Raw genomic sequence first — 16,819 nt, forward strand, 5'->3', positions numbered from 1 at the left:
TTATATAAGTTATCAAATTAATAGACTTTTCTGATTTTGCCCACGTTTCGAATAGCCAATAGATGCAGCAGGTAGCCAGGACCCTTTAAATCGGAAGCCCACAACTCGCCACTAACAAATCCAACTATTACTACGAACCAGAAATTTTGGATGTCTATCAATTTAACCGCTTAAAAAAAATTTTCGTTTGGAATTTTAGAGAAGAAATAGAAAATCTATGTCCTAAAAACTAGTGTGTCGAGAAATAAGAAAGAAAAAGATTACGCATCGAAAAACGTCGAAAAATAAAAATAAGAAAGTAGCACGTCGTAACTTAAAAGGTACGAAAATTTATAAACAGCGTCGCAAAATTCTAAAGCACATAAATCTTAATCTAAAGAAAAGACACTTAAGGGATTTTATGGCAAAGCCTAAAAATCTAGAAATATAAAATAAGTTACGGCAAAATACTAGTCTTAAAACTAATTACGAACGACAAAAATACAAATATTACGAATAAACGATAAAAATACAAATTGTAATTAAAATGATAAAAATACAAATTTTATAAAAATATTATTTTTATATTATATATTTTATAATAGTATTAATTTTTTTATAATTATAAAACTAATTAAAACTTAAATTACAAATTAAATTAAAACTAACACTAAATATTAAAATAAATAACCTTAAATAATAATAATAATAATAATAAATAATACCCCGTAATAAATGCTGAATAAGGGTTTCTGGCGTGTCAGATCAGGCCATGCGACAGCATGGTTTTAAGGCACCAGGCTCATGCGACCGCATGGGCTTGGGTTTCAGGTTTTTTTTTTTTTAATTTTATATTGTTTTTCTAAAAATTATATATAAATATATTTACACAAATATATATTAAAAATATAGCGTTTCACCGAGTCCCCGGCAGCGGCGCCAAAAACTTGATGTGCGTAGGGGTGTATACAAAATAGTTATATTTTTACTACGAAATACGACGAAATATGATACAAGTTTTAATTAATTTATTTACAAATGGGATATACCTAAACCTTGGTACAACACTTATAGGCAGTGTATCTAATCATAAAGTATTATAGTTTTTAGTAAGTCCGGTTCGTTCCACAGGGAGACGACTTATTTTACACTATATTTTTAAACAATTATATTTGTACAAAATATATTATATATAGTAATAATATATAAAAGGGGGTTTACCATTTAATGATCGGTTTGTCGATTTTAAAACTTAAGCGTAAATATAAATGACAATAATTAAAGTGCATAAAATAAATAACAATATAATAATTATGCTTATTTAAACTTCCGTAACCATGATGTTTGACGTTTTGATTATTTATTACCCTGGGTTAATTGTCCTTTGTCCTGGATGTATTTGAAACCTATCTGATTTTTGTCCATAATAGTTCATCGGTCATAATTATAAAATGCTCGGCAAATTTAACCTTATACCCGAAGTCAAATATTCCAACTAATTGGGGATTCGAACTGTAACAAGGTCTTAAAACTTTGTTTAACGATTACACCAGGTTATCGACTGCGTGTAATCCAAGGTTTTAATACTTTGTTAACAATTACACCAATTACCCTTGTATGTAATCCACCCCTGTTTCAATGAGTCTATTGACTATTAAACCATCCCCGTGTCCGGTCAAATGAATAATTATTGGTATTTATAGATATCCCGCCTACCGTACCCAGTCAAGCGTATGTGGTTAAATATAAATACGTCAAATTATAAGTCTTTATATTAATTTAACTAGGTACCATTTAGTTAATACAAAGCCCATTAATAGCCCATAGACTAATTTCCACAAGTGTCGGTCTTTTGTCCAAACCCCAATTATGGTACAAATCCCAATTACCCCATCCTAATATTTAGCCTAACATTACGATTACTTCGGCTCAAATAAGCATAATAATAACTTAAGTACGAGACATTAATTTAAAAAGGAGAACATAGCTTACATTGATTATTTATTGCGTAGTGTTACATGGACAGAGCTTCGATTTCAAAACCCGTAAAATAACCTTTACATAACCCAAACTAATCTAATATAAAACTAACTTATACTATATATATATATATATATATATATATATATATATATATATATATATATATATATATATATATATATATATATATATATATTATATTATATTACAGAGGGAGTATGATAAAAATTGGTGTGTTTAAACTGCCAAACTCGTTGCCTTTTATAGATGTGGCCTGATTTCTGAAGCCATGCGATTGCATGGAATTTGCTCTTCCAGGCCATGCGATCGCATGGCCAGCTGGATCCAGCCACATTGCTTTGTTTTCTTCTTTGTCGACGTTATTTAATATAATATATAATATATAAATAATTTATATAATTATTTAAATATTATATTATATTCTTGTGCATAGTAGACTTGTAATTTTTGGTCCGTTGAGTCGGGCGTTGATAGTTGGCTCAGGTCCCGGTTCCGGTTTTTCGAACGTCCTTTCGTATAATTTAATATCTTGTACTTTGCGTTTTGCAATTTGTAATTTGCACAAAAATTATTTTCCTTAACTCCCAAAATCCGCGCAAGTCTTTAACTCACTTTTAGTGGCACTTTTGAGTGCACTATGGCTTTAGTGGCACTTTTCAGGCTTTAGTGGTACTTTTTCTTCAATTCTTTAATCTTCGTGCTTTGTCTTCATATTTATTTATTTAAACGATTACAACTTAAAAATAGAATAATTACAACTAAAAACTTTACATATTGGGATGATATTGTGACTAAATATATGTTCGTTTAGAGCACTATCATCCATCAGGACAAATACAATAACATATGATTACATTGCGAGGTATTTGACCAATATATGATACATTTTACAAACATTGTATTCATTTTAAAAGACAAACTTTCATTACATCGAAAGTTGATAGACATGCATACCATTTCATAATATCCAACTATAAATGACCTAATCTGCATTTACTTAATCATAATCTTTAATGAACTTAACGACTTGAATGCAACGTCTTTGAAATATGCCATGAATGACTCCAAGTAATATCTTTAAAATGAGCAAATGCACAGCGGAAGATTTCTTTCAATCCTGAGAATAAACATGCTTTAAAGTGTCAACCAAAAGGTTGGTGAGTTCATTAGTTTATCATCAATATTCATTTCCATCATTTTTAATAGACTACAAGATTTCATATTTTCATTTCTCATAAACATCATGCATGCATATAGCCATCTGCATAAAAATCATTCATATGGATTGAACACCTGGTAACCGACATTAACCATAATGCATAAAATATCCCCATAGACATCGACATCTGTATAATAATAATCTCGAAGTAACTAAAGCCATCCATAGACATGAATGGGGGTTATTAGGCCCAATAGATCTATCTTTAGGATTCACGTCAATTAGGGGCCATTTCCCTAATTCTTAGGTTACCAGACTTGAAGGACGATATTCGATTTCGATAATCCAACCATAGAATGTAATTTCGATTACTTTTGTCTATTTCGTAAAACATTTATAAAAGCAGCGCATGTATTCTCAGTCCCAAAAATATATATTGCAAAAGCATTTAAAAAGGGAGTAATGAAACTCACAATATTGTATTTCATAGTAAAAATACTTATGACGTCATTGAACAAGTGCAAGGTTGGCCTCGGATTCACGAACCTATATTAATTATATATAGATTTTTATGTTGGTCAATATCTATCTAACAATTTAGGTCAAACCGTAGTGTATCACAATCCTAATGCTCGAGACTAAAATACAAAAGTCAACACAAGTTAACTTGACCAAAAATGACTTCCAAAATCTATACATGATTATTTCAGTGTATAACTTAAATATAGTCGTTTTATATATTTAAAATTATTTAACAGATTTTATTAGAGTAAATAATACAAGTCATTTATTAATAAATAAAAATTTATATTAAAATCTATATATGATAGAAATATACTTTTATGTATCTTAAGTAGTAAAATTTATAAAGTTCACTTAATATCATATAATATAGTGGTATGTATTATTAATGTAATTATATTACGTGTGGTAAAAATATCTTTGTATCACATATTTATTTGATAAAATAATATTGATAATAATAATAATAATAATAATAATAATGAACAAAAGTTGCATTATTTTGTAATAATAATAATAGTAATTATTTTGCTAATAGTAATGATAATAATAATAACAATAATAATAATAACATTATTTATGTTTATTAATGATAATAATAATTTTTAATAATAAATAATATTATTATAAGCATATTAATGATAATAATAGTGATAATAATATTATTGTTATTAATAATACTAATATTATTCATAAAACGATAATTTTAATTAATATATTTTTTAACAATGATAATCTTAATAATAACAACTGTGATGACCCGGAAATTTCTGACCAAATTTAAACTTAATCTTTGTATGATTAACGTTTCTGACAAGATAAGCAAAGTCTGTAATGTTGAGTCACGAAAGTTTTGGAACTATATTCATATAATCAATTATTCTTTGAATGTTCTCGACGATTCACGAACAATATATATATATATATATATATATATATATATATATATATATATATATATATATATATATATATATATATGATTTCAAGTTATCTAGTAAACGATAGTAACATTCGTTTGTTAATTCGATTGATATTTCGATAAGTGAACTAAAATGTTTAAGATGAACAAGTAAAACACTAATTTGCTACAGTATTTTCGAATTGCTACAGTACCCAAAATGCTACAGTGTTTTCGAAAATCACTATTTGCTACAGTAAAAAAAACTTTGCTACATTAACTTTGCTACAGTAAAACACTATTTCAAAATGAAAATGTATATATATATATATATATATATATATATATATATATATATATATATATATATATATATATATTTTACAAGGTGATAAAATAAAATATTAACTTAATCTTAAAACGATTTGATTTAAAATAATATTATTAAATATATATTAATAAATAGCGAGACGATGATTTATAGAAGTAAATGACCAAAACACTCGAAAGTTTAAGACACACTTTGAGTGATATAGTTTATTGATAATTTAAGAATATATTTTGACAAAGGTACGAGTCATGAAACGTAAAATGCTAGTTTTCTTTGCGTACGAAAAAACGTTCGAAAAACCGGAACCGGGACATGAGTCGAGTGATGATGTACGACTTATCGGAACGAAAATTACAATTCAACTATGCACGTGAATTTAATATAATATATAATTAATTATATAAATTATATATTATAAAATTAATATAAAATTATGTCGACGAGGAAGAAACCAAAATACATCCATGCGATCGCATGGATAACCATCACAAACCCCATACGATTGCATGGGGGCTGGTGACAGGAGAGATACTATAAATTGCTCGATTTCGATTCTGTTTTTCTCACACTCTTCTTAATATTACTCCGTAAGTATTTATTTATTTTATTTATATTATTATTATTATTATTATTATTATTATTATTATTATTATTATTATTATTATTATTATTATTATTATTATTATTATTATTATTATTATTATTAAAGATTAATATTATTATTAATCTTATTATTAGTAGTATGAGTATTATTATTTATACATAAAATACTACGACGAGGTCATACGCGTGTCACTTTCAAAATATGTTTTCGAGCGGGATAGAGCTAAGGAAATTATGAGTTATAGCTATGGAGGTTATGGGTAATGTTCGTGGGTATTGTTCGCAAGTCAAACCTAGTGTTTATCATCTCCGTTGCGTCTACGTACTTTCCTGCAATATTGAATCACAATATTGATACGTGAGCATTCATATCTTATCTTTTATATATTAATTGTGTATCCATGTCTGGTGCTCGAGTATATATATTTATGCATGCATGTATGCTAAATTTCTTCGTTAAACAGTTTATAATGAATCATGAATTAAATACATATATTACTGGTAAAAGGTATATGATATACATATTTTTGGAAAGCTGGCAAAAAATCAATAACTTTTCATCTAGATATCGAATAATTTTGATGAACGGATTAAAAGATATGATCAACTGAATTATGATTAACGTTAATTGAAATTGCTTTTGAATCTACAATTAAGATTTAAATAACTTGTTTACGAGATTGATAAATTGGATTTTTGAATATTACCAACCGAGTAAATGAATCCTTATATAAGGTACGTCTCGTTTTGTTAAACAACTGTCAAAATTGACTTTTTGAAACGACTTTGGATAACTTTTATATGTCGATATCGAGCATTAGGATTATGATACACTATGACCTGACCTAGCTTGATAGACATTTATTGACCAACATATTTTCTCTAGGTTGAGATCTACGGTTATTTGGTAATCCGAGTTTCAGTCACATTTTGGTGAACGACTTTATATGCTACTAAGGTGAGTTTCATTTGCTCCATTTTTAATTGCTTTTGCAATATATTTTTGGGCTGAGAATACATGCAATTTACTTTAAACGCAATGGACACAAGTACATACTAAATTTTACACCGAGTTTGAACCGAAAATCCCTTAGCTTTGGTAACTAGTAACTGTCGGTTATAAGAACTGATGGGCGCGAATAGAGGTATATGGATCCATAGGGCTTGACATCCCCGTCTGTTCCAGGTATAGAAACTCTAGCCTGAACTATAAAACAGACGTATGCTATTTGAGTTTAGTACACGTTGGTTTGCGTATATTGTACATGTTGGTTGCATGTATGTTGAAACAGGGGTACTTTTTATATAGACGTTAAAGTTTAGTTACCAGGGTGCTCAATCTTGTAGAATATTTTGATAAACGTTTCTGGACGAAACAACTGAAATCTTGTGATCCACCTTTATATACAGATTATATGAAACAATAAAACTATGAACTCACCAACCTTTGTGTTGACACTTGTTAGCATGTTTATTCTCAGGTTTCCTAGAAGTCTTCTGCTGTTTGCTTATGTGTTAGACAAGCTATGTGCATGGAGTCTTACATGACATATTTTTCAAGGAAACGTTGCATTCACCAAATCATCACCATGTATCTTATTTTGACTGCATTGTCAACGGAAGTATTATTGTAAACTATTATTTACGGTGATTGTCTATATGTAGAAATCATCAGATGTCGAAAACCTTTGATTTAATATTCATTTATGGTGTGCCTTTTTAAAAGAATGCAATGTTTGCAAAACGTATCATATAGAGGTCAAATACCTCGCAATGAAATCGATGAATGACGTGTTCGTCCATATGGATTTGGAGCGATCGTCACAACAACACTTTTTAATATTATCGATAATAATAATAATTATTATTTTTATTAATAATACTAAAATGATAATAATAATAATAATAATAATAATGAAATTTTATAATAACAATTGATATTTCTATTAAAAAAATGATAATTTTAGTAAAAGTGATAGTTTTAATATAAGTGATACTTTTAATCATAAAGCTAATGATAAAAATAATAAAAACGATATTTTTCTCTTAAATCAATATATTACAATATTTTAAATTTCATCATGATACTCATACTCATTATTTCTTAATCGATTTGTTTAATAGCTTTTAGTCCTCTTTTATATTGCATTCATAATAATAATAACAATCATAAAAATTAGATGATACTAATATTTTTTTTTTAATGATAATGATATTATTAATAATAAATATTATAATAATATTAATGATACTTCTAATAGTTATTATAATGATAATAATAATAAAAATAATAATAATGATAATATTAAGAATAATAATAATAATTATTATTAAGTAGTAATAATAACGATGATAATAACGACGATAGTACTAATAATAATGATTTTCAATAATAATACAAAAATTAGTGATAATTCAGTTGATGATATCTTTTAATCCGTTCATCGAAACCATACGCTTTCTAAATAAAAAGTTATTAATTTTTTGCCACCTTTCCAACGACATGCATATCATATACTTTATCCCAGTAGCATATGTATTAAATTCATGTTTCATCATAAACTATCTAACAACAATATTAAGCGTACACGCATGCATAATCCTATATACTCGAGCACTAGTCAGGGATACACTATTAATATATAAAAGATAAGATATGAATGCTCACGTATCAATATTGTGATTCAATATTACAGAAAAAGTACGTAGACCCAACGGAGATGATAAACACTAGTTTGACCTCACGAGTACACCCCCGAACCATACCCATAATTTTCTTAGCTCTACCCCTCTCGTAAAACCCGTTTTGAAATAACTCGCTCATGACCTCGTCGTAGTATTTTATGTATATTAATACTAATAATTATAATACTAATACTAATAATAATAATAATAATAATAATAATAATAAGATTAATAATAATAATAATAATAATCTTAATAATAATAATAATAATAATAATAATAATAATAATAATATATATATGTGTGTGTAGTGAGATCGAGATATGGATAAAAAAAATGAATCAAAAATCGAAATTCGTTCGACCTTTAAAGGATGTAACCTCACTTAACCCCTCATGCGATCGCATGAGAAAGTGAGGGAGGAATCATGCGATCGCATGAGTTCCCTTTCCAGCGCATTATTCTTCAATCATACTGCCGACACAATTTTATGTATGTACATATATATATATATATATATATATATATATATATATCATAATGTGTGTATATATATATATATATTATTTAATATATAATATATTTAATCTTTAGAATTAATTAAATATTATATTATATTCTCGTGCATAGTTGATTTGTAATTTTTACTCCGATGTGTTGTACGTTGACCCTCGAATTAAGTACCGGTTCCGGTTTTTTGAACGCATTTTCGTATGCTTAGAAAACTGGCACTTTACGTTTCGTGTAATGTACCTTTATCAATAACAAGACTCAAATCAATGAAAAATTATCCCACTCAAAGTGTAACTTATTCATTTGAATGTTTTGATCATTTGCTTCTATAAATCGATGTCTCGTTATTTACCAATATATATTATAATAATACTATTTTAAATCCAAAACTTTTTACGACCAAGTTAATATTATATTTTATCACTTTGTAAAATAATGATATTATCATTTAAAAATATAAACTTATATATTTTAGAAATATTTATTTGGTAATATAATATTTAGTTTTTCAAAAACTAATTATATTTCAAAGTTTAATATATTTAAAATCATTTAAATGTTAGATATTATTATATCACCTTACGTTTTACGCTCTAGTACATAATTTGATATGATTCATTTATGAAATGTCCCGTTCATATTGATTATAAACGTTCCATATTAATTGATTTCATTGCGAGGTTTTGACCTCTATATGAGATGTTTTTCAAAGACTGCATTCGTTTTTAAAAACAAACCATAACCTTTATTTTATCGACAAGGTTAAAAGAATACCACCTAGATTATCCAGAAATAATAATCTAAAAATATCACACTTACACACTACCAATACATATTGGTTTACAATATTAATATGTTACAACAAAGTAAATCTCGAATGCAGTTTTAAACAATATTATACAAACATGCTGACACCAAATCTTGTCCATATTTTAGCATGCAATAGCGGAAAGCTCTTAATAATCACCTGAGAATAAACATGCTTTAAACGTCAATAAAAATGTTGGTGAGCTATATATTTATCAAATCGTAATAATAGACCACAAGATTTCATAATTCAATATACATCCCATACATAGAGATAAAAATCATTCATATGGTGAACACCTGGTAACCGACATTAACAAGATGCATATAGAATATCCCCATCATTCCGGGACACCCATCGGACATGATAATTTCGAAGTACTAAAGCATTTCAAATTCCAGAATGGGGTTTGTTGGGCCCGATAGATCTATCTTTAGGATTCGCGTCAATTAGGGGCCAGTTCCCTAATTCTTAGGCTACCAAGCTAAAAGGGCCATATTCGGCTTCAATCATTCACCCATATAATGTAGTTTTATTTACTTGTGTCTATTTCATAAAACATTTATAAAACTGCATGTATTCTCATCCCAAAATATTAGATTTTAAAAGTGGGACTATAACTCACTTTCACAGATTTTTTACTTCGTCGGGAAGTAAGACTTGGCCACTGGTCGATTCACGAACCTAAAACAAATATGTACATATATATCAAAGTATGTTCAAAATATATTTACAATATTTTTAATATGTTTTTACTGTTTTAAGTTTATTAAGTCAGCTGTCCTCGTTAGTAACCTACAACTAGTCGTCCATAGTTAGATGTACAGAAATAAATCGATATATATTATCTTGAATCAATCTACGACCCAGTGTATACACGTCTCAGGCTAGATCATAACTCAAAGTATATATATTTTTGGAATCAACCTCAACCCTGTATAGCTAACTCCAACATTACTGCATATAGAGTGTCTATGGTTGTTCCAAATAATATATATACATGGGTCGATATGATATGTCAAAATATTTTCATACGTGTCTATGGTATCCCAAGATTACATAATATATTAGAATACATGTATAATACAATATGAGTTAGCTAGGATATGATTAATATAGATTTGTTACCAATTTTCACGTAGTTACAACAAGCAAAAATATCCAATCTTGTTTTACCCATAACTTCTTCGTTTTAAATCCATTTTGAGTGATTCAAGTTGATATGGTTTCATATTGAACTTAATTTTATGAATCTAAACAGAAAAAGTATAAGTTTATAGTCGAAAATACAGGTTACAAGTCATTTTTGTAAAGGTAGTCATTTCAGTCGAAAGAACGGCGTCTAGATGACCATTTTGGAAAACATACTTCCACTTTGAGTTTAACCATGATTTTTGGATATAGTTTCATGTTCATAAGAAAAATAATTTTCCCAGAAGAACAACTTTTAAATCAAAGTTTATCATAGTTTTTAATTAACTAACCCAAAACAGCCCGCGGTGTTACTACGACGGCGTATATCCGGTTTTACGGTGTTTTTCGGGTTTTCAGGTTTTAAATCATTAAGTTAGCATATCATATAGATATAGAACATGTGTTTAGTTGATTTTAAAATTCAAGTTAGAAGGATTAACTTTTGTTTGCGAACAAGTTTAGAATTAACTAAACTATGTTCTAGTGATTACAAGTTTAAACCTTCGAATAAGGTAGTTTTATATATATGAATCGAATGATGTTATGAACATCATTACTACCTCAGGTTTTGTGGATAAATCTACTGGAAATGAAAAAAATAGATCTAGCTTCAAAGGATCCTTGGATGGCTTGAAAGTTCTTGAAGTAGAATCATGACACGAAAACAAGTACAAGTAAGATTTCCACTCGAAATAAGATTGTTAAAGTTATAGAAATTGAATCAAAGTTTGAATATGAGTATTACCTTGTATTAGAAAGATATCTTACTGTAAATAAGAAAGATTTCTTGAGATTGGATGATCACTTGAAATGGATTTGCAAGATTGGAAGTAAGCTAGTAAATTTGAAAGTGTTGTTTGTGTTTTCTTGAGTAGTTGTTTTGTAACTTGGTTTATGTATGGATTTATGAACTAGATTGAGCTAGATTTTGATGAAGATGATGAAGAACACTTAGAACAATGTAAGAACACTTGAGAGAGAGTAATTTGATTCAATAAAATTGAAATGAAAGTGTGTTTGTGAGTACTCTAATTCACGTGAGAATAGGGGTTCCATATAGGCTCCATTAGTTTGTAATTTTGTGAGATATTTCATGCTAGATGTTAAATGATGGTTCCCACATGGTTAGGTGACTCACATGGGCTGCTAAGAGCTGATCGTTAGAGTGTATATACCAATAGTAAATATATTTAGAAGCTATGTATTGTACGAGTACAAATACGAGTGCATACGAGTAGAATTGTTGATGAAAATGAATGAGGATGTAATTGTAAGTATTTTTGTTAAATAGAAGTACTTTGATAAGTGTCTTAAAGTCTTTCAAAAGTGTATGAATATATATTAAAACACTACATGTATATACATTTTAACTGAGTCGTTAAGTCATCGTTAGTCGTTACATGTAAGTGTTGTTTTGAAACCTTTAGGTTAACGATCTTGTTAAATGTTGTTAACCCATTGTTTATTATATATAAAGAGATGTTAAATTATGACATTATCATGATATTATGATATATTAATATATCTTAGTATGATATATATACAGTTAAATGTTGTTACAACGATAATCGTTACATATATGTCTCGTTTCGAAATCAATAAGTTAGTAGTCTTGTTTTTACATATGTAATTCATTGTTAATACACTTAATGACATGTTTACTTATCATTTATCATGATTAAAAATATTGTATCAATATCTTAATATGATTCATATGTATATAGTAAGACGTTGTTATAACGATAATCGTTTTATATATCGTTTCCGAGTTTCTTAATTCAATAGTCTCATTTTTATGTATAACTCATTGTTAAAATACCTAATGAGATACTTACTTATCATAATATCATGTTAACTATATATATATATATATATATATATATATATATATATATATATATATATATATATATATATATATATATATATATATATATATATATATATATATATATATATATATATATATATATATATATCATCATATAGTTTTTACAAGTTTTAACGTTCGTAAATCACCGGTCAACTTGGGTGGTCAATTGTCTATATGAAACCTATTTCAATTAATCAAGTCTTAACAAGTTTGATTGCTTAACATGTTGGAAATACTTAATCATGTAAATATCAATTTCATTTAATATAAATAAACATGGAAAAGTTCGGGTCACTACAGTACCTACCCGTTAAATAAATTTCGTCCCGAAATTTTAAGCAGTTGGAGGTGTTAACGTATCTTCTGGAAATAAGTGTGGGTATTTCTTCTTCATCTGATCTTCTCGTTCCCAGGTGAACTCGGGTCCTCTACGAGCATTCCATCGAACCTTAACAATTCGTATCTTGTTTTACTTAAGTCTTTTAACCTCACGATCCATTATTTCGACGGGTTCTTCGATGAATTGAAGTTTTTCGTTGATTTGGATTTCGTTTAACGGAATAGTGAGATCTTCTTTAGCAAAACATTTCTTCAAATTCGAGACGTGGAAAGTGTTATGTACAGCCGCGAGTTGTTGAGGTAACTCAAGTCGGTAAGCTACTGGTCCGACACGATCAATAATCTTGAATGATCCAATATACCTTGGATTTAATTTCTCTCATTTACCAAATCGAATAACGCCTTTCCAAGGTGCAACTTTAAACATAACCATCTCTCCAATTTCAAATTCTATATCTTTTCTTTTAATGTCAGCGTAGCTCTTTTGTCGACTTTAGGCGATTTTCAACCGTTGTTGAATTTGGATGATCTTCTCGGTAGTTTCTTGTATTATCTCTGGACCCGTAATCTGTCTATCCCCCACTTCACTCCAACAAATCAGAGACCTGCACTTTCTACCATAAAGTGCTTCAAACGGCGCCATCTCAATGCTTGAATGGTAGCTATTGTTGTAGGAAAATTCTGCTAACGGAAGGTGTCGATCCCAACTGTTTCCGAAATCAATAACACATGCTCATAGCATGTCTTCAAGCGTTTGTATCATCCTTTTGCTCTGCCCATCAGTTTATGGATGATAGGCAATACTCATGTCTAGACGAGTTCCTAATGCTTGCTGTAATGTCTGCCAGAATCTTGAAATAAATCTGCCATCCCTATCAGAGATAATAGAGATTGGTATTCCATGTCTGGAGACGACTTCCTTCAAATACACTCGTGCTAACTTCTCCATCTTGTCATCTTCTCTTATTGGTAGGAAGTGTGCTGATTTAGTGAGACGATCAACTATTACCTAAATAGTATCAAAACCACTTGCAGTCCTTGGCAATTTAGTGATGAAATCCATGGTAATGTTTCCCATTTCCATTCCGGGATTTTGGGTTGTTGAAGTAGACCTGATGGTTTCTGATACTCCGCTTTGACCTTAGAACACGTCAAACATTCTCCTACATATTTAGCAACATCGGCTTTCATACCCGGCCACCAAAAATGTTTCTTGAGAACTTTGTACATCTTCCCCGTTCCAGGATGTATTGAGTATCTTGTTTTATGAGCTTCTCTAAGTACCATTTCTCTCATATCTCTTAATTTTGGTACCCAAATCCTTTCAGCCCTATACTGGGTTCCGTCTTCCCGAATATTAAGATGCTTCTCCGATCCTTTGGGTATTTCATCCTTTAAATATCCCTCTTTTAAAACTCCTTGTTGCGCCTCCTTTATTTGAGTAGTAAGGTTAGTGTGAATCATTATATTCATAGCTTTTACTCGAATGGGTTCTCTGTCCTTTCTGCTCAAGGCGTTGGCTACCACATTTGCCTTCCTCGGGTGGTAACGAATCTCAAAGTCGTAATCATTCAACAATTCAATCCACCTGCGCTGCCTCATGTTCAGTTGTTTCTGATTAAATATGTGTTGAAGACTTTTGTGGTCGGTATATATAATACTTTTGACCCCATATAAGTAGTGCCTCCAAGTCTTTAATGCAAAAACAACCGCGCCTAATTCCAAATCATGCGTCGTATAATTCTGCTCGTGAATCTTCAATTGTCTAGACGTATAAGCAATTACTTTCGTTCGTTGCATTAATACACAACCGAGACCTTGCTTTGAGGTGTCACAATATATCACAAAATCATCATTCCCTTCAGGTAATGACAATATAGGTGCCGTAGTTAATTTTTTCTTCAACAATTAAAACGCTTTCTCTTGTTCATCTTTCCATTCAAATTTCTTCCCTTTATGCGTTAATGCAGTCAAGGGTTTTGCTATTTTAGAAAAATCTTGGATGAATCTTCTGTAGTAACCATTTAGTCCTAAAAATTGGCGTATATGTTTCGGAGTTTTCGGGGTTTCCCACTTTTCAACGGTTTCAATCTTTGCTGGATCCACTTGAATACCTTCTTTGTTCACTATATGACCGAGGAATTGAACTTCTTCCAACCTAAATGCACACTTTGAAAACTTAGCGTACAGTTTCTCTTTCCTTAACAACTCTAGCACTTTTCTCAAATGTTCTTCGTGCTCTTGGTCATTCTTTGAGTAAATAAGTATGTCATCGATGAAAACAATAACAAACTTGTCACGGTATGGTCCACACACTCGGTTCATGAGATCCATGAACACATCTGGTGCATTAGTCAACCCAAACGGCATAACCATAAACTCGTAATGACCGTAACGCGTCCTAAAAGCAGTCTTTGGAATATCATCTTCTTTCACCCGCATTTGATGATACCCGGAACGTAAGTCAATCTTTGAATAAACAGACGAGCCTTGTAGTTGATCAAATAAGTCGTCGATTCTTGGTAGTTGGTAGCGGTTCTTGATGGTAAGTTTGTTCAACTCTCGGTAGTCGAGACACAACCTAAATGTACCATCCTTCTTCTTGACAAACAAAACAGGTGTGACAACCCGGAAATTTCCGACCAAATTTAAACTTTAATCTTTATATATTCCCGACATGATACGCAAAGTTTGTAAGTTGAATCTCAAGAATTTTAAACTGTGTTCATACATTCATTTAACCTCGACCAAATTCCAAAGATTCACGAACCATTATAGGAACGAATATGATTATATATGTATATATGTATATATTATAACTTGAAAATGTTAGCAAGTATTAAACGTATAATACTTTACATGAACGTATTTGTTTCAATATTTTTATCGATGGAATTAAAAGATTATATCAAATGATTGATTTATCTGGTACGGTGTATGATTAAGAGTCTCTATTGAGAGGTCCACTTTTGATTTAGCAAACCTTTCCTTTTTAACGGTATTCGGAAAAATTTGTAAGGTGATTTATTAGAAAGAACAAAAGTGTCAATTAATGGGAACTAGACAAGGGTTAGTGGAGATTCCCGTCTGATTTTCAATTTATGCTTTACAATAATTGTCTCGTGACTTTTAATAAGATAAAACCATCTGTCATGTTAAGATGATTTTTTTTATACGTACATTTATCCATTTGATCTATGTGAAGACCCGTCCTAATCCATCCGGACGAAGTCCATATCGATTATAAACGATTCACAACAGTTGATTACATCGCGAGGTACTTGACCTCTATATGATACATTTTACAAACATTGCATTCGTTTTTGAAAAGACAAACTTTCATTACATCGAAAGTTGACAGGCATGCATACCATTTCATAATATATCCAACTATAATTGACTTGATAATAATCTTGATGAACTCGACGACTCGAATGCAACGTCTTTTGAAATATGCCATGAATGACTCCAAGTAATATCTATAAAATGAGCAAATACACAGCGGAAGATTTCTTTCGTACCTGAGAATAAACATGCTTTAAAGTGTCAACCAAAAGGTTGGTGAGTTCATTAGTTTAACTTAAACAATCGTTTCCATCATTTTAATAGACCACAAGATTTCAGATTTCCATTTCTCATAAACATACGTCCCATGCATAGAGACAAAAATATCATTCATATGGATTGAACACCTGGTAACCGACATTAACAATATGCATATATAAGAATATCCCCATCATTCCGGGATCCTCCTTCGGACATGATATAAATTTCGAAGTACTAAAACATCCGGTACTTTGGATGGGGCTTGTTGGGCCCGATAGATCTATCTTTAGGATTCGCGTCAATTAGGGTGTCTGTTCCCTAATTCTTAGATTACCAGACTTAATAAAAAGGGGCATATTCGA

This window comes from Rutidosis leptorrhynchoides, chromosome 2 (genome assembly GCF_046630445.1).
Source record: "Rutidosis leptorrhynchoides isolate AG116_Rl617_1_P2 chromosome 2, CSIRO_AGI_Rlap_v1, whole genome shotgun sequence".
Taxonomy (NCBI): Eukaryota; Viridiplantae; Streptophyta; class Magnoliopsida; order Asterales; family Asteraceae; genus Rutidosis; species Rutidosis leptorrhynchoides.